Here is a 25,143-nt window from a genome sequence, read left to right as displayed (position 1 = left end):
TTAGGAGAAACAATATATACAAAAATGTTTCACATTTCTTCAAGATTTCCAACGCCATATCATTTGCTGCATTTGGACGTACGGTTAAAAAATTATCTTGAAAATATGAACTCGGTGAAACTTGTACCGTTTTCTAAATTACTTTTAAACTGTTCAAAATTAGAAAAAACTTTTAATATGAAAAAGAAGCGCATTTTCATAAGCTTTCCAACGCCATATTATTTGCCTCAATTGGATTAGCTGTTTAGAAATGGCATCGAAAATACAAACTCAGGTGTTCCGTTTGCGAAATTCTATGATTTTCCAAATTACTCTTTAACCGTAGGGAATTAGAGAAATCTTTCAGCATGTGGAAGGAGAGGTTTTGGAGTAGCTTTCCAACGCCATATTATTTTCCTCATTCCGATAAACGGTTTAAAAATGCGATCGAAAATACGATTCACGTTCTTTGTATGAAGAAAAAACGGTTTTCAAAACTGCTCTTAAACCGCTTATATTTTGCCAAAAATTTAACTTGGGTCATGATACTGATGTCAATAGCTATCCAACGGTATATCGCAAGCCCCATTTGGACACCTTTTAGCTGAAGTTCAACCTAGTACTCGGGGAAGGTCAGGCGCGTTACTCGGGAAGTTCATGTTGTGATCAGAATATTATTCTGATCCCGTGATTAGAATAGTGTTCATGTATATATGTGTGTCGTCAATATATATGTGTGTCGTCATAGATATGTGTGTCGTCAATATATATCGTACCTAGCTAGGATGCTTAGTCCACCACCTCCCACTTCGTGTCAGCAGGGCAGATGCACGTAATGATCGATACTTTGGTCATACATGCATGTCGCCATGACCTACCGTAAGACGGACCAATGAATCTATCGTTTGGTCAAATGACACTTGTTGTTGTCGATAAACCGCTTGGGCCAACAGATTGAACCATCATAAAAATAGCACGAAATGCGGCCCAAAATGATGTATGTTCGGAAGCAGTGATGTGTGTTTTCAATATAGAATAATGTACAATTTAGATGTGGTGCCTACCTCTCGATACAGACAACAACCATGAAAGCAAGGTAGTTAAGGATGAGATATGCAGGTTTTGATGTAGGTCGAACCCAGCAATCCGAGCATGTGGGAGGGAATCCTGACAACGCATGAGCTCTAGCTTTGGTTGAGCAACATGTGACGGTGACCGGCCCTAACACGAACTAGGAGGAATCCATTCATGGCCAACACATACCCCTCATTATCGGTCAAAGGAATGATATATATACACTCGCGGAGCCCATAGATATGTGTGTCGTCACAAAAAACCGCACAAGGGAGACATGGTCGATCAGAAGACCCCATATACACTACATGCGGCCCGAAAATATGTATGGGTACGGTGGTGTGTGATGTGTTTAAATCCCAAATGCACAACTTCAATGGGCCACCAACTACATTACAAACCGAACACCGTACCCGACTCCAAGCCTGGTTCAATACGTACGATGTCAGTTTCCCAACTTCGAGGCGGCCGGGGGGGGGGATCGTCCCATGCATGCGCTCAAACTTTATTTGGTTTAGCATGGGACACAACTATATATATCTATACATATATACACCTATATAGTGTGCGAATAACTTTGAAAGTTGGTCGTTGGATGAAGCCAATCCGATGGTACAGAGATGGCAAATCTGAGCACTACTGGCCGTTGGATATCATCTACATTCCACCAGATTGTGCCACATGTACAATCTAGAAGACTCAATTGTTTAACTTAAGAATAATGCACAAACCTTAATACACAAGCACTTCTCCTTTCTTCTCTAGAATCTTCCATATCTTAATTGCCCAAACTTTTTTAAATGAATTGTCACTTTTTGTTTTTACCTTTACAATGCACAATTCAGTGAATCTTAAAATATATTTTTTATAAAACTAATTGATTTTGTATGAGATGAACTATAAGAATTAAACAAACATCTATATCATGCATATTTGACTCAAACCTTCAATGAGCACTGCCACTGGTAGCGGGAAAACGATGGGGGAAGAGGCGGGAAGCCGATGAGAGGAGTGGCCAGAAACGGTAGCCTATTTTGAAAACCTAGTAGAGAAGGAAGCGTGAGCTAGCACGACGCATGCGCACAGTGCTTACCCATGTACTGCATGTGCTGTCGAAAGGGCTTTGGGTTGCCGTTCGATCTGGGAGCATCCAACGGTGCACACGTACGATCTGTGGGGTTTGAGTTCTGGCCAATCAGAACACACGACTCATATCGCGCGCGCAGCAGGGGGTGAGAAGAATATCATACGGAAACCAACATTCGATGGAAACCGGTGAAAACCACGAGAAAAAGATGTTTTGAAGTTTCAAAAAAAATTCAAAAAAAGCAGGATGTTAAGAGGATGATGTTTTATTGCCACACAAAATTTCAAGTTGAAACACATTACAAGATTTGAGCTATGAAAATGACAAAATCAGCGTTGAATAATGCCGAATAGTAATGTCACTATTCTGGGCTGAATTTGTCTTTTTCATAGCTCACATCTTGTAATGTTTTTCAACTTGAAATTGTGTGTCGCAATAAAACATCACCTTCTTAACTTCCCACATTCTTTTTCTTCAGATTTTTATGAAACTTTAAAATATGGTTTCCATGAAGTTTTCATTGAATATCGGCTTTCGTGAGTGAACCGTGTGCTATTTGCAAACATTTCGTAGGAAGAATCTCAGTTTTTAAATCCCCGTAAATCCAAAACTAAGCCGAAAATCGTGAAACCTGGCATGGTGTCATGACATGGCACTTATATGTCGAGGAATTTTTTTCATCCATTGTGGGTCAAGTTTTATTACAAGCCTCTTACAAACTGGAGCTTCTCTCAAAGAAGCGTCGTGGTTCCGATAGGAACGTGTCACCCTTGTGGGCGAAACATAATCACTACCTCTTTTCGCCTTGTATTTTCTTCTATGGGCAACATGGAACGACAGGCTATCTAGGCTGAAATTTAAACTTATTCAGGGTTCGTTTGGCCTTTTTATACACTAATTGAGTTTCCTAGGCATTTAATGTCCATAATTCAAATCTGAACTTCAAATACATGCTCCAGTTCACCAAAATGGCTAGAAAATTTATACATGTGTCCTTGGGTGCATGTTTAGGTCCCATGCTAGGAATGGGAACGAATTACAACCATACCCATGTTCTGGCTCATCCTCAAACATTTGGAATCACGGTTTTTAAATCCCCGTAAATCCTAAACTCACCAGAAAGTCATCAAAGGTGGCATGTGATACGTCTCCAATGTATCTATAATTTTTTATTGTTCCATGCTATTATGTTATCTATTTTGGATATTTAATGGGCTTTAATATGCTCTTTTATATTATTTTTGGGACTAACCTAATAACGGAAGGCCCAGTGCCAGTTTATGTTTTTTTGCCTATTTCAGTGTTTCATAGAAAAGGAATATCAAACGGAATCCAAAGAGAACGAAACCTTCGCGGGGATCTTTCTTGGAACAAACGCAAACCAGGATACTTGGAGTGGAAGTCTGGAATGTCGCGAGGCTTCCACAACATAGGAGGGCGCTCCCAGGGGGTAGGCGCGCCCCTCACCCTCGTGGGCCCCACAGAGCTCCACCGACGTACTTCTTTTGCCTATACATACTCTTATACCCTAAAAACATCAAGGGGAGCCACGAAACCACTTTTCCAGCGTCGCAACCTTCTGTACCCATGAGATCCCATCTGGTGCCTTTTTCGGCGATCTGACGGAGGGGGATTTGATCACGGAGGGCTTCTACATCAACACCATAGCCTCTCCGATGATGTGTGAGTAGTTTACCACAGACATTCGGGTCCATAGTTATTAGCTAGATGGCTTCTTCTCTCTCTCAATACAAAGTTCTCCTCGATGTTCTTGGAGATCTATTCGATGTAATACTTTTTGCGGTGTGTTTGCCGAGATCCAATGAACTGTGGGTTTATGATCAAGTTTATCTATGAAAAATATTTGGTTCTTCTTTGAATTCTTATATGCATGATTTGATATCTTTGCAAGTCTCTTCGAATTATCGGTTTAGTTTGGCCTACTAGATTGATCTTTATTGCAATGGGAGAAGTGCTTAGCTTTGGATTCAATCTTGCGGTGTCCTTTCCCAGTGATAGTAGGTGCAACAAGGCATGCATTGTATTGTTGCCATCGAGGATAAAAAGATGGGATTTTATATCATATTGTTTGAGTTTATCCCTCTACATCATGTCATCTTGCTTAAAGCATTGCTCTGTTCTTATGAACTTAATACTCTAGATGCATGTTGGATAGCGGTCGATGTGTGGAGTAATAGTAGTAGATGGGGAATCATTTCGGTCTACTTAACACGGACGTAATGCCTATATTCATAATCATTGCCTAGATATTCTCATAACTATGCGCTCTTCTATCAATTGCTCGGCAGTAATTTGTTCACCCACCGTAATACATGCTATCATGAGAGAAGCCACTAGTGAAACCTATGGCCCCCGGGTCTCTTTCTTATTATATTGCATCTCGTTTATTATCACATCTCGTTTGCTATTTTGCAATCTTTACTTTCCAATCTATACAACAAAATACCAAAAATATTTATCTTACTATCTTTATCGGATCTCACTTTCGTAAGTGACCGTCAATGGATTGACAACCCCTTTTTATCGTGTTGGTTGCGAGGTTCTTGATTGTTTGTACAGGTACTAGGTGACTTGCATGTTCTCTCCTATTGGATTGATACCTTGGTTCTCAAAAACTGAGGGAAATACTTACGCTACTTTGCTGCATCACCCTTTCCTCTTCAAGGGAAAACCAACGCATGCTCAAGAGGTAGCAAGAACGATTTCTGGCACCGTTGCCGGGGAGATCTATGCTCAACTCAAGACATACCAAGTACCCATATAAGCTCTTTTCCCTCGCATTACATGATTTTCCATTTGCCTCTCGTTTTATTCGCCCCCTTTTCCGTTCGTCTCTTTCCACTTGCCTCTTGTGTGTCCGTGTGTTAGATCATTTGTTTCACCTTCATGGCTAGTCCTTCTATCATTGTTAGTACTCCCGATAATGAAGTTCTTAATTTTAAACAAAGGGAGGGAGAAAATCTAAAAGATGCTTGGTACAGAAGTTGCAATGCTCAAAATAGATCCACGAGAAAGCAATCTACTTCCGTTCTTCTTCATGATTTTTATGTTGGCATCACCCCTTGGAATAGCTATATTCTTGATACCATTACCGGAGGCAATTTCTTGGGTAGCCATACTTTTGATTCTTATAATTCTATGATAGTTTTGTTAGGCCCACCACCTCTTTTGGTCAATGGAACTATTTTAACCTTGGAACATGTGATGCAAAGGCTTGATATTATTGAAAATAAAATTGCCACCGTAGAGTTGATCGAGAATTTGGATAAAAAGATTCACAACCTAATTACCCAATATGGATCTAAGATAGGAGTTACTCTAAAATTTTTTAGGGAAAAGGAACCCATAGTTAATGAAAAGATAGATCAAGATTCCACTAGAATTGACAAACATGAGGATATTGTTACCAACTTGGTGTCTGCTCTTTCGGCCGTTAGAAACACCTCAAACCCTCCTCCTACCAAAGTTGCCAAGTTTATGTATGTTCCTAAAAATAAGGGTGAATCCTCTAGTAAGGAGAATGAAGATCTCAAATCAATAAGTGTTCACCCCAACCATTTCGCTATCATTAAGGAACCTTTTGCTATAAATGAATTTCTTGATTTCTTGCCTAGGAGTTTGATCTTCAACAAAAACAAAGAACCTCCTAAGGAGTATGAGTGTTCAGTCGAAGAATTGCCTACCAAAGATGACAATACCTAGATCTATTCTTGTTTTATGCCTAGCTAGGGGCGTTAAACGATAATGCTTGTTGGGAGGCAACCCAATTTTATTTTTTTCTTTACCTTTTGTTCCTGTTTAGTAATAAATAATTTATCTAGCCACTTTTATGGTTGTGTTTTTTATGTTTTAATTAGTGTTTGTGCCAAGTAAAGCCTTTAGGATCTCCTTCGGTGATTGTTGTTTGATCTTGCTGAAAAAAACATAAAGTATGCGCTCACGAAAATATTTTTCATTTTTTACCAGAGAGCGATAAATACCAATTCCAACTGCAGTAGATCAATATACAAATTATTTAGGTCGTCCTATTTTTTTCAGAATTTTTGAAGTTACAAAAGTATTCGAAACCTCCAGATTGCTACACACTGTTCTGTTTTGACAGATTATGTTTTTCGTGTGTTGTTTGCTTATTTTGATGAATCTATGGCTAGTATCGGGGGGTATGAACCATAGAGAAGTTCGAATACAGTAGGTTTAACACCAATATAAATAAAGAATGAGTTAATTACGGTATATTAAAGTGGTGGTTTGTTTTCTTATACTAACGGAGCTCATGAGATTTTTTGTTAAGTTTTGTGTTGTGAAGCTTTCAAGTTTTTGGGTAAAGACTTAATGGATTTTGGAACAAGGAGTGGAAAGAGCCTAATATTGGGGATTCCCAAGGAACCCCAAGGTAAAATTCAAGGACAACCAAAAGCCTAAGATTGGGGATGCCCCAGAAGGCATCCCCTCTTTCGTCTTCGTCTATCGGTAACTTTACTTGAGGCTATATTTTTATTCACCACAGGATATGTCTTTTTCTTGGAGCGTCTTGTATGATTTGAGTCTTTTCTTTTTAGTTTACCACAATAATCCTTGATGTGCACACCTTTTGTGAGAGATACACATGAATAGGAATTTATTAAAATACTCTATGTGCTTCACTTATATCTTTTGAGCTAGATAATTTTGTTATAGTGCTTCACTTATATGCTTTTAGAGAACGGTGGTGGTTTTATTTTATTGAAATTATTGATCTCTCATGCTTCACTTATATTATTTTGAGAGTCTTTTTAGAATAGCATGGTAATTTTCTTTGGTTAAGAAATTAGTCCTAATATGATAGGCATCCAAGATGGGTATAATAAAAACTTTCATATAAAGTGCATTGAATACTATGAGAAGTTTGATACTTGATGATTTTTTTGAGATATGAAGATGGTGATATTAGAGTCATTCTAGTTGAGTAATTGTTAATTTGAGAGACACTTGTGTTAAAGTTTGTGATTCCCGTAGCATGCACGTATGGTGAACCGTTATGTGATGAAGTGGGAGCATGATTTATTTTTTGATTGCCTTCCTTATTTGAACCGCTATGTAACTTCAAAAATTCTGAGAAATTAGGAAATACTAAATAATTTGTATATTGATCTACTGCAGTTGGAATTGGTATTTTATCGCTCTCTAGTAAAAAATGAAAATTATTCTCGTGAGCGCATACTTTCTGTTTTTTTCAGCAGGATCAAATAACAATCATCCAAGAAGATCCTAAAGGCTTTACTTGGCACAAAAACTAATTAAAAAATAAAAACACAATCATAACAGAGGATAGATGAATTATTTATTACTAAACAGGAACAAAAATAAAAATTGGGTTGCCTCCCAACACGCGCTATCGTTTAACGCCCCTAGCTAGGCATAACAAGCAAGGATAGATCTAGGTGTTGCCATCTTTGGTAGGAAATCCATAAGTGGCTCTCATAATAGATTCATAAGGTAATTTAATTTTCTTTCTAGGAAAGTGTTCCATGCCTTTCCTTAATGGAAATTGGAATCTAATATTTCCTTCCTTCATATCATTAATTGCACCAATCGTTCTAAGGAAAGGTCTACCAAGAATAATAGGACATGAAGGATTGCAATCTATGTCAAGAACAATGAAATCTACTGACACATAATTCCTATTTGCAACAATAATAACATCATTAATCCTTCCCATAGGTTTCTTAATGGTGGAATCCGCAAGATGCAAATTTAAAGAACAATCATCAAATTCACAGAAACCTAACACATCACACAAAGATTTTAGAATCATGGAAACACTAGCACCCAAATCACATAAAGCATAGCATTCATGATCTTTAATCTTAATTTTAATAGTAGGTTCCCACGCATCATGAAGTTTTCTAGGGATAGAAACTTCTAATTCAAGTTTTTCTTCATGAGATTGCATTAAAGCATCAACGATATGTTTGGTAAAAGCTTTGTTTTAATCATAAGCATGAGGAGAATTTAACACAGATTGCAACAAGGAAATACAATCTATCAAAGATAAATTATCATAAGTAAATTCCTTGAAATCCAAAATAGTGGGTTTATTGCTATGTAAAGTTTTGACCTCTTAAATCCCACTTTTACCAATTTTTGCATCAAGATCAAAAAACTCTGAATCATTGGGACGCCTTCTAACTATAGTTGACTCATCTCCAGTCCCATCTTTATAAAGATTCATATTGGAAAACAAAGACTTTCTAGGAGACACACCAATCACTTTTAGATCTTCATCATTATTACCCTCTAGAACTTCCGGTTAACAGCCATCTTATTAACTAAGGTGACTTGCTTATCCAAAATCTGGCCTACTAAATTTTCAAGATGGGCAAACTGAGATTTCAAACTATAAAATTCCTTAGACATATCATCAAGCTCTTTATTCATGTACACCATAAAGCCTTTCTGTTCTTTATGAAGGAAATATGCCCTAGAGGCAATAATAAAGTTGTTATTTATATTTCCTTATATCATGATAAATGTTTATTATTCATGCTAGAATTGTATTAACCGGAAACTTAGTACATGTGTGAATACATAGACAAACAAAGTGTCACTAGTATGCCTCTACTTGACTAGCTCGTTGAATCAAAGATGGTTAAGTTTCCTAACCATAGACATGAGTTGTCATTTGATTAACGGGATCACATCATTAGAGAATGATGTGATTGACTTGACCCATTCCATTAGCTTAGCATTTGATCATTTAGTATATTGCTATTGCTTTCTTCATGACTTATACATGTTCCTATGACTATGAGATTATGCAACTCCCAGATACCGTAGGAACACTTTGTGTGCTACCAAACCTCACAACGTAACTGGGTGATTATAAAGGTGCTCTACAGGTGTCTCCGATGGTACTTGTTGAGTTGGCATAGATAGAGATTAGGATTTGTCACTCCGATTGTCGGAGAGGTATCTCTAGGCCCTCTCGGTAATGCACATCACTATAAGCCTTGCAAGCAATGCAACTAATGAGTTAGTTGCGGGATGATGTATTATGGAACGAGTAAAGAGACTTGCTGGTAACGAGATTGAACTAGATATTGAGATACCGACGATCGAATCTCGGGCAAGTAACATACCGATGACAAAGGGAACAACGTATATTGTTATGCGGTTTGACCGATAAAGATCTTCGTAGAATATGTAGGAACCAATATGAGCATCCAGGTCATGTCTACACTTGAGCTATTGGTTTTTGACCGTAGATGAGTTTCGTTCATGTCTACATAGTTCTCGAACCCGTAGGGTCCGCACGCTTAACGTTCGGTGACGATCGGTATTATGAGTTTATGTGTTTTGATGTACCAAAGGTAGTTCGGAGTCCCGGATGTGATCACGAACATGATGAGGAGTCTCGAAATGGCCGACACATAATGATTGATATATTGGACGGCTATATTCGGACACCGGAAGGGTTTCAGGTGATCTCGGAGAAAACCGGAGTGCGGGAGGGGTTACCGGAACCCCCTGGGGGCTAATGGGCCTTGATGGGCCCTAGTGGAGAGAGAGAGAGGGGCCGGCCAGGGAAGGCCGTGCGCCCCCTCCCCTTGAGTCCGAATAGGACAAGGAAGGGGGGCGGCGCCCCCCTTGCCTTTCCCCTCTCCCACTCCTTCCTTCCTCCTCCTAGTGGGACTAGGAAAGGGGAGTCCTACTCCCACTAGGAGGAGGACTCCTCTTGGCGCACCCTGCTAGGGCCGGCCGGCCTCCGCCTTGCTCCTTTATATACGAGTTGATCTTTGATCTTTGATCTTTTAGCCGTATGCGGTGCCCCCTCCACCATAATCCACCTCGGTTATATCGTAGCAGTGCATAGGCGAATCCCTGCGTCCGTAGCTTCATCAACACCGTCATCACGCCGTCGTGCTGACGGAACTCTCCCTCAAAGCTCTATTGGATCGTGAGTTCGTGGGACATCACCGAGCTGAACGTGTGCAGATTGCGGAGGTGCCGTACGTTCGGTACTAGGATCGGTCGATCATGAAGACGTATGACTACAGCAACCGCGTTGTCATAACGCTTCCGCTTACGGTCTACGAGGATACATGGACGACACTCTCCCCTCTCGTTGCTATGCATCACCATGATCTTGCGTGTGCATAGGATTTTTTTTTTGAAATTACTATGTTTCCCCAATAGTGGCATCCGAGCCAGGTTTATGCGTAGATGTTATATGCACGAGTAGAACACAAAGGAGTTGCGGGCGTGGGTATATACATATTGCTTGCCATCACTAGTTGATTCTTGATTCATCGGCATTGTTGGATGAAGTGGCCCAGACCGACATTACGCGTACGCTTACGCGGGACTGGTTCTACCAACGTGCTTCGCACACAGGTGGCTAGTGGGTGTCTGTTTCTCTAGCTTTAGTTGAATCGGATTCAATGAACAAGGTTCTTTCTAAAGATCAAAAAGCAATCACTATACCGCGTTGTGGTTTTTGATGCGTAGGTAAGAGCGGTTCTTGCTCAGCCCGTAGCAACCTCGTAAAACATGCAACAACAAAGTAGAGGACGTCTAACTTATTTTTGCAGGGCATGTTGTGATGTGATATGGTCAAGACATGATGCTAAATTTTATTGTATGAGATGATCATGTTTTGTAACACAGTTATCGGCAACTGGCAGGAGCCATATGGTTGTCGCTTTATTGTATGAAATGCAATCGCGAAGTAATTGCTTTACTTTATCACTAAGCGGTAGCGATAGTCATAGAAGCAATAGTTAGCGAGACGACAATGATGCTATGATGGAGATCAAGGTGTCGGGCCGGTGATGATGGTGATCATGATGGTGCTTTGGAGATTGAGATCAAAGGCACAAGATGATGATGGCCATATCATATCACTTATATTGATTGCATGTGATGTTTATCTTTTATGCATCTTATTTTGCTTACATCGACAGTAGCATTATAAGATGATCTCTCACTAAATTTCAAGGTATAAGTGTTCTCCCTGAGTATGCATCATTGTGAAAGTTCGTTGTGAGGAGACACCACGTGATGATCGGCTGTGCTAAGCTCTACGTTCACATACAACGAGTGCAAGCCAGTTTTGCACACGCAGAATACTCGGGTTAAACTTGATGAGCCTAGCATATGCAGATATGCCCTCGAACACTGAGACCGAAAGGTCGAGCGTAAATCATATAGTAGATATGATCAACATAGTGATGTTCACCATTGAAAACTACTCCATCTCATGTGATGATCGGACATGGTTTAGTTGATATGGATCACGTGATCACTTAGATGATTAGAGGGATGTCTGTCTAAGTGGGAGTTCTTAAGTAATTTGTTTAATTGAACTTTAATTTATCATGAACTTAATACCTGATAGTATTTTGCGTGTCTATGTTGTTGTAGATAGATGGCCCGTGTTGTTGTTCCATTGAATTTTAATGCGTTCCTTGAGAAAGCTAAGTTGAAAGATGATGGTAGCAATTATACGGATTGGGTCCGTAACTTGAGGATTATCCTCATTGCTCCACAGAAGAATTACGTCCTGGAAGCACCGCTAGGTGTATTACCCGTGTTGGCAACTGTAGACATTGTGAATGCCTAGCAGTCGCATGTTGATGACCACTCGATAGTTCAGTGTGCCATGCTTTATGGCTTAGAACCGGGACTTCAACGACGTTTTGAACATCATGGAGCATATGAGATGTTCTAGGAGTTGAAGTTAATATTTCAAGCAAATGCCTGGATTGAGAGATATGAGGTCTCCAATAAGTTCTACAGCTGTAAAATGGAGGAGAATAGTTTTGTCAGTGAACATATACTCAGAATGTCTGGGTACTACAATCACTTGATTCAACTGGGAGTTAATCTTCCGGATGATAGTGTCATTGACAAAATTCTTCAATCACTACCACCAAGCTATAAGAGCTTCATGATGAACTATAATATGTAAGGGATGGATAAGACTATTCCTAAGCTCTTCACGATGCTAAAGGCCGCGGAGGTAGAAATCAAGAAGGAGCATCAAGTGTTGATGGTCAACAAGACCACCAGTTTCAAGAAAAAGGGTAAAGGGAAGAACGGGAACTTCAAGAAGAACGGCAAGCAAGTTGCTGCTCAAGTGAAGAAGCCCAAGTCTGGACCTAAGCCTGAGACTGAGTGCTTCTACTGCAAAGGAACTGGTCACTGGAAGCGAAACTGCCCCAAGTATTTGGCGGATAAGAAGGATGGCACGGTGAACAAAGGTATATGTGATATACATGTTATTGATGTGTACCTTACTAATGCTCGGAGTAGTGTCTGTGTATTTGATACTGGTTCTGTTGCTAATATTTGCAACTCGAAACAGGGACTACGGATTAAGCGAAGATTGGCTAAGGACGAGGTGACAATGCGCGTGGGAAATGGTTCCAAAGTCGATGTGATCGCAGTCGGCACGCTACCTCTACATCTACCTTCGGGATTAGTTTTAGACCTAAATAATTGTTATTTGGTGCCAGCGTTGAGCAGAACATTATATCTGGATCCTGTTTGATGTGAGACGGTTATTCATTTAAATCTGAAAATAATGGTTGTTCTATTTATATGAGTAATATCTTTTATGGTCATGCACACTTGAAGAGTGGCCTATTTTTGATGCATTTTGATAGTAGTGATACACATATATAATACCTCAATAGTTCATCCTGACTAATCTATTTCTCTTGACATGCAGCCTATCCACCTCAGCGGCTTGCCACATCATCAGTTACTCTTAATTATTTTGATCATGCAACTCACCACGTCAGCATTTTTATTTTTAAAAAACATGTTTTCCCATGTGATTTGACTCTCAGAGAAGTGAAAAGGCCTCTTTCGTCAACCGATAAGCCCAACACGAGCCCATCATTTCATCTCTTTGAATCTCTTACGAAGCAATTATGACATCTTAACCATCTTTCCATTTCCACCTCCGGTACGCATCCATTAATATCGCATCGTCTGTTCCCCACTGCTCCCCACCCAAAGCTCCAATGCATCAGCATCTCCTCCCCTCCCACAGCGATTCTCCATCACACAAGACCAGCAAACAACCGGTGCCCCAGTTCGACAGAGGTCCACGGCCTGAGCCATCCGACCTCCACACGAAGCCTAGCCCGACAGCAACAGCGATGCGCTCCCCGGCGAGCGTCAAAGCGGTGCCTGTCGACGAATCCACATGCCACGCAGATGCCGACAATAACGGCGACGAATACCCAGATCTCGGTGTGGCGGCGTCGTCTATGGTAATCGGTCCCGACGCCTCCGTCCATGTCCGCGGTTCAGATGGCCAACGTCCAGGGCCACTCACGGCGTGCGACGCATGGCCCGGCGACCCTTGGCTCTTCACTTCTCCCGACAAGGCATATCCTGCGGCATGGCTGCCGAAGGCAGTGGCGGTGCATGGCCTGGCGCGACGACATCTGACCCTTGCCACAGCCGCAATGGTGGATGACCCATTTTTTCACCCAAGCTCTGCCAAAAAGGTGAGGGGAAAATGATATTTTGTTTCTGCTGCATCATTGGAAGCTTTGATCCAAAATTTATCAGGTGTCATCGTGATCATCTAGAGTTTGGTAAGGGGAGAGAGATCCCATCATTTATTTTGCTGAAGGCGTTTTGTTAAAAAAATCGCCATGGGGTTATGGACGACGACAACATTTAATCAGAAGAAGATTCCTTGGCATGTAATATGAGGTACGTTGCATACTTTTCTTTTTTTGACGTGAGTAGCATAATTTTCAATGTAATAATTCGTGCATTTGGTTGAATACCTCTGTTTTGGAGACTAACCTGTCGAAATGCATGGTGTGTGATCCTTCAGGGCATTAGGGGGCGTGTAATTCAGGAATACTGCCTGCATGTGAGGGTGCTGGCCTAGTTGGTACAGGGGACGGTGACACTATTCGTACCACCTGATTGCATTATCAAGCTCACATTTTTTTATGATTGAGCAGTGACCATCATCTACATGATTTGGTTCCTGACTGACAGGCTGATCGCCAGGAAGGAGGTGACGCAGACCATTCAGGTGAAGCCCAGGTCGAAGAAGGGGACCAAGGTGATGTTCGAGGGCATGGGTTCGGTTTTCTCTTCTCATTAGACAAAATTAGCATATGCACCTATGGCCGTAGCTAATTTACCATCATTTCTTTGACATTTTTTTGTAGAAATCCATGAAGGGTGATTCATGTCATGTATGAACATCCATGTACTTAAATCGGATTATCATGTATATCCTGGAGATGCATCCATATTCACCTCCCATGGACAGTTAAACATTGTGAAGTTTATATTGTGAGATAATAGTAGTGTAAGGATTTTTCTTTACATGGTAGGTTTTCGAGATTCTAAGCACGTTTAAATAGTTTTGAGAGGTAGGCTATTCTCAACTCCGAAGACCTCTTAATGGATTTCTTTTATTGGAGGAATTACGATATATACTTCTGTTAAGCATGTTTTCCATTCTCTTGCATTTCATAAGACACTTCTTAATTTTACTTGGTATATATGTTCTTTCAGGAGGGAGGGTGGTTTATATGCTATGTTTTCGACAAAGTTAGCTGCACCTGCATGGCCATAGAGTATTGGTATCTCCATTCACTGTCTTCTGATAATGATGCTTGCAAATTATTTGTAATCTCCAGTGCGGGTAGTAGGATTTGTAAGTAGGTATCATTGAGCTACTAAGATGACATTGTTTTTACTCTGGTGTCTTAAGTCACCACATGCAAAGATTTGTAGGTAGTAGTTGCAACCTGCAGATTATGTTTGTCCCTCTCAAGTTATGTTTCCATGCTAATTCCACTAAAGGGTTGTAGTTTCTCTTTTGGTATTCATGTTATCTACATATTTGGCTTACTTGAGTCCAATCAGAAAGAAACTGATTTGCCAAGTTCATTCTTGATTAAGATGTTGTACTATATTGAGCCAAAACTAGATAAGCAGGAATAAATTTGATTTTATGTATAAATTTGGTTCACATATATTTCAGGGGGGAAATTGCACAACAAGAGACTCCTTCTGTTTGATCATTATAGACGGAACTATTATTTTAAGCATAAGAAACAACTGAATTTGTTGATCGTCCAGGAGTTAAACTTCAGTTTTACTTCAGTTTTGACTACGCAAGATAGCAACATCAATATTCTCAAAATAACCTCATTCGCACTTCATGCAATCTCTTAAAAATTATTAACCAAACATCCGGCAGCAACGCGCGGGGTTTCATCTAGTATTCATAATATTGAAGCCAAAAGATGCAGAGTTGATAATGATAGTGCAACTTATTTGTGGCACTGCCATTTAGGTCATATTGGTGTAAAGCGCATGAAGAAACTCCATTCTGATGGACTTTTGGAATCACTTGATTATGAATCACTTGGTACTTGCGAACCATGCCTCATGGGCAAGATGACTAAAACGCCGTTCTCCGGAACAATGGAGCCAACAATGGATTTGTTAGAAATCATACATACTGATGTATGTGGTCCGATGAATATAGAGGCTCGCAGCGGGTATCGTTATTTTCTCACCTTCACAGATGATTTGAGCAGATATGGGTATATCTACTTGATGAAACACACGTCCGAAACATTTGAAAAGTTCAAAGAATTTTAGAGTGAAGTGGAAAATCATCGTAACAGGAAAATAAAGTTTCTACGATCTGATCGTGGAGGAGAATTATTTGAGTTACGAGTTTGGTCTTCATTTGAAACAATGCGGAATAGTTTCACAACTCACGTCACCCGGAACACCACAACGTAATGGTGTGTCCGAACGTCGTAATCGTACATTACTAGATATGGTGCGATCTATGATGTCTCTTACCGATTTACCGCTATCATTTTGGGGTTATGCTTTAGACACGGCTGCATTCACGTTAAATAGGGCACCATCTAAATCCGTTCAGACGACGCCTTATGAACTGTGGTTTGGCAAGAAAGCAAAGTTGTAGTTTCTTAAAGTTTGGGGCTGTGATGCTTATCTGAGAAAGCTTCAACCTGATAAGATCGAACCCAAATCGAAGAAATGTGTCTTCATAGGATACCCAAAGGAGACTGTTGGGTACACCTTCTATCACAGATCCGAAGGCAAGACATTCGTTGGTAAGAATGGATCCTTTCTAGAGAAGGAGTTTCTCTCGAAAGAAGTGAGTGGGAGGAAAGTAGAACTTGATGAGGTAACTGTACCTGCTCCCTTATTGGAAAATAGTTCATCACAGAAATTTGTTCCTGTGACTCCTACACCAATTAGTGAGGAAGCTAATGATGATGATCATGTAACTTCAGATCAAGTTACTACCGAACCTCATAGGTCAACCAAAATAAGATCCGCACCCGAGTGGTACGGTAATCCTGTTCTGGAGGTCATGTTACTTGACCATGACGAACCTATGAACTATGAGGAAGCGATGATGAGCCCAGATTCCGCAAATGGCTTGAGGCCATGAAATCTGAGATGGGATCCATGTATGAGAACAAAGTGTAGACTTTGGTTGACTTGCCCATTGATCGGCAAGCCATCGAGAATAAATGGATCTTCAAGAAGAAGACTGACACTGACGGTAATGTTACTGTCTACAAAGCTCGACTTGTTGCGAAAGGTTTTCGATAAGTACAAGGAGATGACTATGATGAGACTTTCTCACCTGTAGCGATGCTTAAGTCCGTCCGAATCATGTTAGCAATTGCCGCATTTTATGATTATGAAATTTGGCAAATGGATGTAAAGACTGCATTCCTGAATAAATTTCTGGAAGAGGAGTTGTATATGATGCAACCTGAAGGTTTTATCGATCCAAAGGATGCTAACAAAGTGTGTAAGATCCAGCGATCCATCTATGGACTGGTGCAAGCATCTCGGAGTTGGACTAAACATTTTGATAGTGTGATCAAGGCATATGGTTTTATACAGACTTTTGGAGAAGCCTGTATTTACAAGAAAGTGAGTGGGAGCTCTGTAGCATTTCTAATATTATATGTGGATGACATATTGTTGATTGGAAATGATATAGAATTTCTGGATAGCATAAAAGGATATTTGAATATGAGTTTTTCAATGAAAGACCTCGGTGAAGCTGCTTATATATTGGGCATCAAGATCTATAGAGATAGATCAAGACGCTTAATTGGACTTTCACAAAGCACATACCTTGATAAAGTTTTGAAGAAGTTTAAAATGGATCAAGCAAAGAAAGGGTTCTTGTCTGTGTTACAAGGTGTGAAGTTGAGTCAGACTCAATGCCCGATGTAACACCCACGATGCGGCTATATCTCCCACGTGTCGGAGCACGACTTAGAGGCATAACCGCATGGTAGGCATGTTGCAAGAGGGGTAATCTTTACACATCCCATGTACTGAATAAGAAAGGGATAAAGAGTTGGCTTACAATCGCCACTTCAAACAATAAATAAATATATCATACATCATCCAGAATATAATCAAGGTCCGACTATGGAACCAAAATAAAGAAAGACAACCCCAAATGCTAGATCCCCGATCGCCCCAACTGGGCTCCACTACTGATCAAAAGGAAACGAAACAAGACAATGATCAAGGACCTCATCGAGCTCCCCTCTGAGCTGGGTTGCGTCACCTGCACTGGTCTCGTCGGCACCTGCAACTGTTTGGAAGTATCTGTGGGTCACGAGGACTCAACAATCTCACACCCGCGAGATCAAGACTATTTAAGCTTAAGGTAGGGAAGGGGTAGTGAGGTGGAGCTGCAGCAAGCACTAGCATATATGGTGGCTAACTTATGCAAATGAGAGCGAGAAGAGAAGCAAAGCACGGTCGAGAAGCTAAAATGATCAAGAAGTGATCCTGAAACTACTTATGTTCAAGCATAACACGAGATCGTGTTCTCTTCCCGGACTCCGCCGAAAAGAGACCATCACGGCTACGCACGCGGTTGATGCATTTTAATTAAGTTAAGTGTCAAGTTTTCTACAACCGGACATTAACAAATTCCCATCTGCCCATAACCGCGGGCACGGCTTTCGAAAGTTCAAAACCCTGCAGGGGTGTCCCAACTAAGCCCATCACAAGCTCTCACGGTCAATGAAGGATATTCCTTCTCCCAGGACGACCCGATCAGACTCGGAATCCCGGTTACAAGACATTTCGACAATGGTAAAACAAGACCAGCAAAGCCGCCCGATGTGCTGACAAATCCCGATAGGAGTCGCACGTATCTCGTTCTGAGGGCACACCGGATGAGTGCTCCATACAACTAAAACCAAACCTCGAGTTTCCCCAAGTTGGCGCTGCAAAGGACTCTAGTTCGGACCAACACTCAGAGGAGCACTGGCCCGAGGGGGGGGGCTTAAAATAAAGATGACCCTTGAGTCTGCAGAACCCAAGGGAAGGTATATGGTGGTAGGTAGGCAAATGGTAAAACCAAGGTTGGGCCTTGCTGGAGGAGTGAAGGAGTCCTGGATTAGGGGGTCTCCACATAGCTGGACTATATCCTTTGGCCGGACTGTTAGACTATGAAGATACAAGATTGAAGACTTCGTCTCGTGTCCGGATGGGACTCTACTTGGCGTGGAAGTCAAGCTAGGCAGTACAGATATGGATATCTCCTCCTTTGTAACCGACCTTGTGTAACCCTAGCCCTTTCCGGTGTCTATATAAACCGGAGGGTTTTTAGTCCGTAGGACACAATAACATACAATCATACCATAGGCTAGCTTCTAGGGTTTAGCCTCTATGATCTCGTGGTAGATCTACTCTTGTACTACCCATATCATCAATATTAATCAAGCAGGACGTAGGGTTTTACCTCCATCAAGAGGGCACGAACCTGGGTAAAACATCATGTCCCCTGCCTCCTGTTACCATCCGCCTTAGACGCACAGTTCGGGACCCCCTACCCAAGATCCGCCGGTTTTGACACCGACATTGGTGCTTACATTGAGAGTTCCTCTGTGTCGTCGCCGTTAGGCTTGATGGCTCCTACGATCATCGATAGCGATGCAGTCCAGGGTGAGACTTTTCTCCCCGGACAGATCTTTGTGTTCGGCGGCTTCGCACTGCGGGCAAACTCGCTTGGCCATCTGGAGCAGATCGAAAGTTACGCCCCTGGCCACCAGGTCAGGTTTGGAAGCTTAAACTACACGGCCGATATCCGTGGAGACTTGATCTTCGACGCATTCGAGCCTCTGCCTTGTGCGTCACGCAGTCACGATGAGTATGATTTAGCTCTAGCATCGGACAGTGTTCAAGAAATCACACCGGCAGCCGCTTCGACCCTTAATTCGGAGCCAGTTGTGCCTCCCATGGATGGGTGGATAGACCCCGCCACAGAGGCTGCATCCCCAACGGCGATCGAGCCGAATATCGATCTTACCCTTCACGAGAGTCATGTTGTTAAACTGTCGAATACTTCTCCGGCCACGGACTCCGAACCGCACGCGCCCGTTCCTATCGAATCCGGTTGGGCGCCGATCATGGAGTTTACCTCTGCGGATATCTTTCAGCACTCGCCCTTCGGCGACATACTGATCTCATTAAAGTCTCTCTCCTTGTCAGGAGAGTCCTGGCCGAACTATGTCCGGCAGGATTGGGATGCGGATGACGAAGAAATTCGCCGCCCACCCACCACCCACTTAATAGCCACTGTCAATGACTTAACCGACATGCTCGACTTTGACTCCGAAGACATCGACGGTATGGACGACGATGCAGGAGACGAACAGGAACCACTACCCACAAGGCACTGGACGACCACTTCATCACATGATGTATACATGGTGGACACACCAAAAGAAGAATGACGACGAGGAACGGAAGGATGCAACGAAGGGTTGTCCCCTCGAGAAGCAGTCAAAGCGGCGGCGTAAGCGCCGCTCCAAATCATGCCTCGGCGGAAACAACGATCATATAGACCCAGCGTTAGCGCAGGGTGAACCATCGCCGGACCACGGCAACACGGAGAATCAAACCGAACAACCAGACTCTGTTAAAGATAATAGTCCAGACGACATCACACCAGACAGACACCCGGAGCAACATAATGCCCGTCAAAGGCTTGTTGCCACCATGAGGAGTCTAAAAAAGCAGAAGCAAAGGCTCAAGGCTGCGCAAGACACACTCTGAATCAGATGGAGTAAAGTACTCAACTCAGCAGCGAAGTACGATAGTAATCGCCACACCAAGAGCTACCCGAAGCGGAAGTTGCTACCTGAATTCGATGAGGAGGCCTTAGATCCCCTGCAACGAAAAATTAAAACGGCCATCTGGCTGGATAGACAACCTCACGGCCAACATAGAGCGGCAAACAACGCCGCACATAAGCCAATACGCGATCCACGCGAGGGCTCGCATCGAAAGGACGGCGCAACCAGACCCATCTACGGACCACGCAAGCGCGCTCCAGCATACGATGCAACACAACAAACATTCGAACAACGCGGTACACCTAGATACAGGGGTGCCGCACACCCCCTGTGTTTCAACGAGGAGGTGCTGGACCGTGAATTTCCAGAGGGATTCAAACCCGTAAACATAGAGGCATACGACGGAACAACAGACCCTGGGGTCTGGATTGAGGACTATATCCTCCATATCCATATGGCTCGAGGAGATGATCTCCACGCCATTAAGTATTTACCCCTCAAACTCAAAGGGCCAGCTCAGCACTGGCTTAAAAGCCTCCCCGAAAGCTCCATTGGAAGCTGGGAAGAGCTCGAAGACGCTTTTCGGGAAATTTTCAAGGGACTTATGTCCGACCTCCAGACGCGGACGATTTGAGTCATATAACTCAACAGCCAGGAGAGTCAGCCCGAAAGCTTTGGAACAAGTTTCTTACAAAAAAGAACCAAATAGTCGACTGTCCGGACGCCGAAGCCTTGGCAGCTTTTAAGCATAGCATCCGCGACGAATGGCTTGCCAGACACCTCGGCCAAGAAAACCCGAGAACAATGGAAGCATTAACAAGCCTCATGACCCGCTTTTGCACAGGTGGGGATAGCTAGCTAGCCAAATGCAGCACCAGCGACCCCAGTACATCTGAAGTTGGAGATGGAAACGAGAAATCACGGTGCAGCAAAAATAATAAGCGCCGGAACAAAGAAGACAACCCGAAGAGCACGGCGGTAAACGCTGGATTCAGAAGTTCTCGGCCAGGTCAGCAAAATCCGCCCTCTAAAGGCGCCAGAGATGAACTGTCCAGCCTAAACAAAATTCTGGACCAAATATGTCAGATCCATAGCACCCCCGATAAACCTGCAAATCATACCCACAGAGAATGTAGGGTCTTCAAGCAGTCCGGCAGGCTCAACGCCGTACACAAGGGGGAGGATACACCAAGCAAAGATGAGGATGAGCCTCTCAAGCAAGACACTGGGGAACAAAAGAAATTTCCACCAGGAGTCAAAACAGTGAACGTGTTACATGTGATCAAGGGGAGAAACAAACCGGCACTCCTAGAGAAATATGCCCAAGGGCCTACCACCGCAGAGTCCTACCACTGGTCATCTCAACCGATCACTTTGGACCATCGGGATTACTCAGCAAGTATCCGGCGTGCAGGATGGGCTGCCTTGGTATTAGACCCAATAATTTACGGATACCATTTCACACGAGTCCTAATGGACAGTGGCAGTAGTCTAAACCTGATATATCAGGACACAATCCGCAAAATGGGGATAGACCCAATGAAAATTTGCCACAACAACACTACCTTTAAAGGAGTAACGCCAGGCCCAGGGGCTCATTGCACGGGCTCCCTGCTACTAGAGGTTATATTCGGCTTCCCCGATAACTTCCATAGCGAAAATTTAACATTCCACATTGCTCCGTTCCAAAGTGGCTATCAAGCACTACTTGGATGCGAAGCTTTCGCTCGCTTTAATGCAATATCGCATTACGCTTTCCTCACGCTTAAGATGCCCGGTCCACGTGGCATCATTACAGTGAATGGAAATATTGAGCGATCCTTGTGCGCCGAAGAGAGTGCGACTGCCTTGGCAGCCGCACACTAAAAACGGCCTCACCAACTAAAGCATTTGATAGGTCGTCAAGACCACGGACACGGTTAGACGAGTCCGGCGTAGCTATATGTAATTCATACAAATTTGATGGCCACACCCCTATTACAAATACAAGGGGCTCAACGCGCGCAGACAAGTGGCAATTTTTACTCATCTTGAATAGTACATGGTTTCTTTAAACCTACCTTTTTGCACGACAACTTTTCACCTAAGTTCCTCTCTTTTACAGATGACCATCGTGCTACACCCGTCCAGGATACGGCACAACAGAGACACAGGCGCAGACGTGCAGCAGGGACCCGTTCCAAGGATTCTTTTTAGATTAAGACCCTGCGTAAACCTTTCTTACTGTCTCTTGTTGATACACATCCCTCGGATTCTCAATATTATTGAGACGGATGCTGGCATCTTGGCATGTGGCCACGTCAGAATAATTCACGTACCTGGACACGAGGGGCTTCTTACAAAGGGCACTATTTAGGCCCGGTTTATACCATAAAGACCAAATACCTTAGGGAGTGTTCGGCGTCGCGAGTTTGGCCTTATATGCATCAGCTCTAAATCATGTCTTTGGTCAAATGTTGGGTTTGCCCGGCTCCTGTGTTTTGCTGCCTTACGTTCCGCTCTATCGGCTAAGGCGGCACCAGGAGAACTACTGCGATTGTGTAACATCCCAAATTTTCAATTTGGAATGTTATACATTAGATCATCATTTCATACCATATTTTATTTGCTTTTGGTTTTGATCCTAGAAATCCTAAGCAACTCAAGGACCCGCGGAGAGAGTTGGGGATTTCGCTATTTTCATATTTGAGTTTTCTCAAATTTTGAGAATAGGATCATTTGATTTTAATTATTTTATCATCAATTATTTCTATTACAAAAATATGAGAGAGGGAATAAAATGAATTTCCCAAAATAAAGAAATATTGAGGATTTAATAATAAAATCAAATAAGATTTTGTTTCGGAGTTTTTCGTTATTTTATTTGAATTTAGGAAAAATGTGTGTTTTTCAAAATTGCATTTAGGCCCGCAATAAATGTTCACCTTGTGCGGCTTGATTTTAGAAGCCCGGGAAAATTTATTTCGGGATTTTTGGAGTCCGTTTAGTATTTCTTTTTATTTTTCTTCTGCATGTAATTAAAAAAAAAGTCACACACACCTACGGGCCGTGTCCGACCGGGACTCCGGCCCGCTAGGCTTTATAAGCCGGGGGGGGAGCCTAGCCGAAGCCAGCCCGCCCGCACCCCGAAACCCTAGCCGCCGCCATCGCCGGAGCCACCGCCTCGCCGACTTGCCGCCGAGGTCGCCTCGAAGTCCGCGCCGCCGTTTTTTTTCCTTTTTGAAAAAAAAAATCGTTCGGTTTTTCCGTCGGTTTTTCGTCGGTTTTTTTAGATTCGGTTTTTTAATAGATCGGTTTTTCCGATTTATTTTTTTAGCGAGCGTTCGTCCGTTCGTTCGTTCTAGCAAACATTCGTCGTTTTTCTTTTTCTCGGATTAAATCCGCGATTTTTGTGATCGCGATTTCTAATCCGATTTTCGTTTTAGTATAACTTTTCGCTCGTTTATCGGAATCAGGCGATTCAAGCGCCTGGAGTTTCGTCTCGAAACCCACTATCCGTTTAACCAAATTAAACAAGTTTTTGCTACTATAAAAATTACCTTAGATCCAGATTAGTAGAACTAAGTTGTTTTCTTTCGCCGTTTGACTTTCGTTGCTTCGTTTGATTTGATTCTTTTGCCAACCGGAGTTCTTAAGTTGAACCTTCTGGTTAGTTTATATTATTTGAGTTTTACAAGTGCATTAGATGAGTACTTATTGTATGCTTGTTTGTTTGTCTGCGATAGAATACCCGGAGTGCGCCGCCTGCTACTTCGAATCTCTAGGTTTCGCGGATCATCAGCAAGGCAAGTAACACTTTGATCATACCTTTTCTACTACCCAGTTTTATTGCATTAGATCAATCCTCACACATTGCATGATTAGGATCTAACTAAATTGTGGGTTTGGGGAGTAGTTGAGGTAGAACCTATTACCTGTTTATTATCAAACCTTTGGGAGTTACTTCTACGTTTGCCATTATGCCATGCTATGCTAGTAGACGTGGATTGGGTGAGTGATATCCATGATAGATGTGAGTTTGTTAATTAATGGTTTATCTAAGGTGGCAACTTAAACACACATCTGTGTGGATTGAGGTACCTGGGTATTCCAGGATTGCCTGTTTTTCTTTATGGACCGCCACCCAGGCTCAAAGGGATCATGAGATAATTCATACTAGAAACTTCCGTGTGCAGCCACAAGCCATTATGGGCTCTGGCATAGTTGATTAAGTCGTGCGAACTCTTAAAGAGTAGACTAGCAGATGTAGGGGAAATTAGGTGTAACGGTCTATCCATCGTAAGGTGCTAGTGCTTCTGAAAGACTGTGTCTCGGTCATCCGTCTTCTCAAACACCATGTAGTGCGAGAAACCAAATGGAGGCGATCGAGTCTTGTGGGGAAAAGTGCGCAAACCTCTGCAGAGTGTAATAAACTAATCATGATTAGCCGTGTCCCCGGTTATGTACAACTTGAGTATCTAGTACTTGGATCATCATGTGAATCTCAACATGTTACTCTAAATTAATTTTGTTGGGTTTTGTTAATGATATTATTTTAATTGGGATTGAGGATGCTGTCAACCATTCTCAATGTTTAACAACTACCATGATAGTTAAATAAATTTATTCCTTTGTAGCAGGGAAAAATTGGCTTTACGCAAAACTGTAACCATAGAGCTTTCCACCAGCCAAATATGCATATAGTATAGCTGTTTGATTCCATTACTCTCTATGTGTTACATTGCCAGCATATTCCATGTGCTGACCCGTTTCGGGCTGCAACGTTAATGTTGCAGACTTCTCAGAGGATGATTAAGGAGTTTTTAGGTCGTGGTTCTATACTCAGTGATGCCGTTGGAGTTGATG

Source organism: Triticum urartu, chromosome 1A (assembly GCF_056163025.1).
Source record: "Triticum urartu cultivar PI428250 chromosome 1A, HENAU_Tu73, whole genome shotgun sequence".
Classification (NCBI taxonomy): domain Eukaryota; kingdom Viridiplantae; phylum Streptophyta; class Magnoliopsida; order Poales; family Poaceae; genus Triticum; species Triticum urartu.
Note: the sequence above shows the minus strand (reverse complement) of the source record.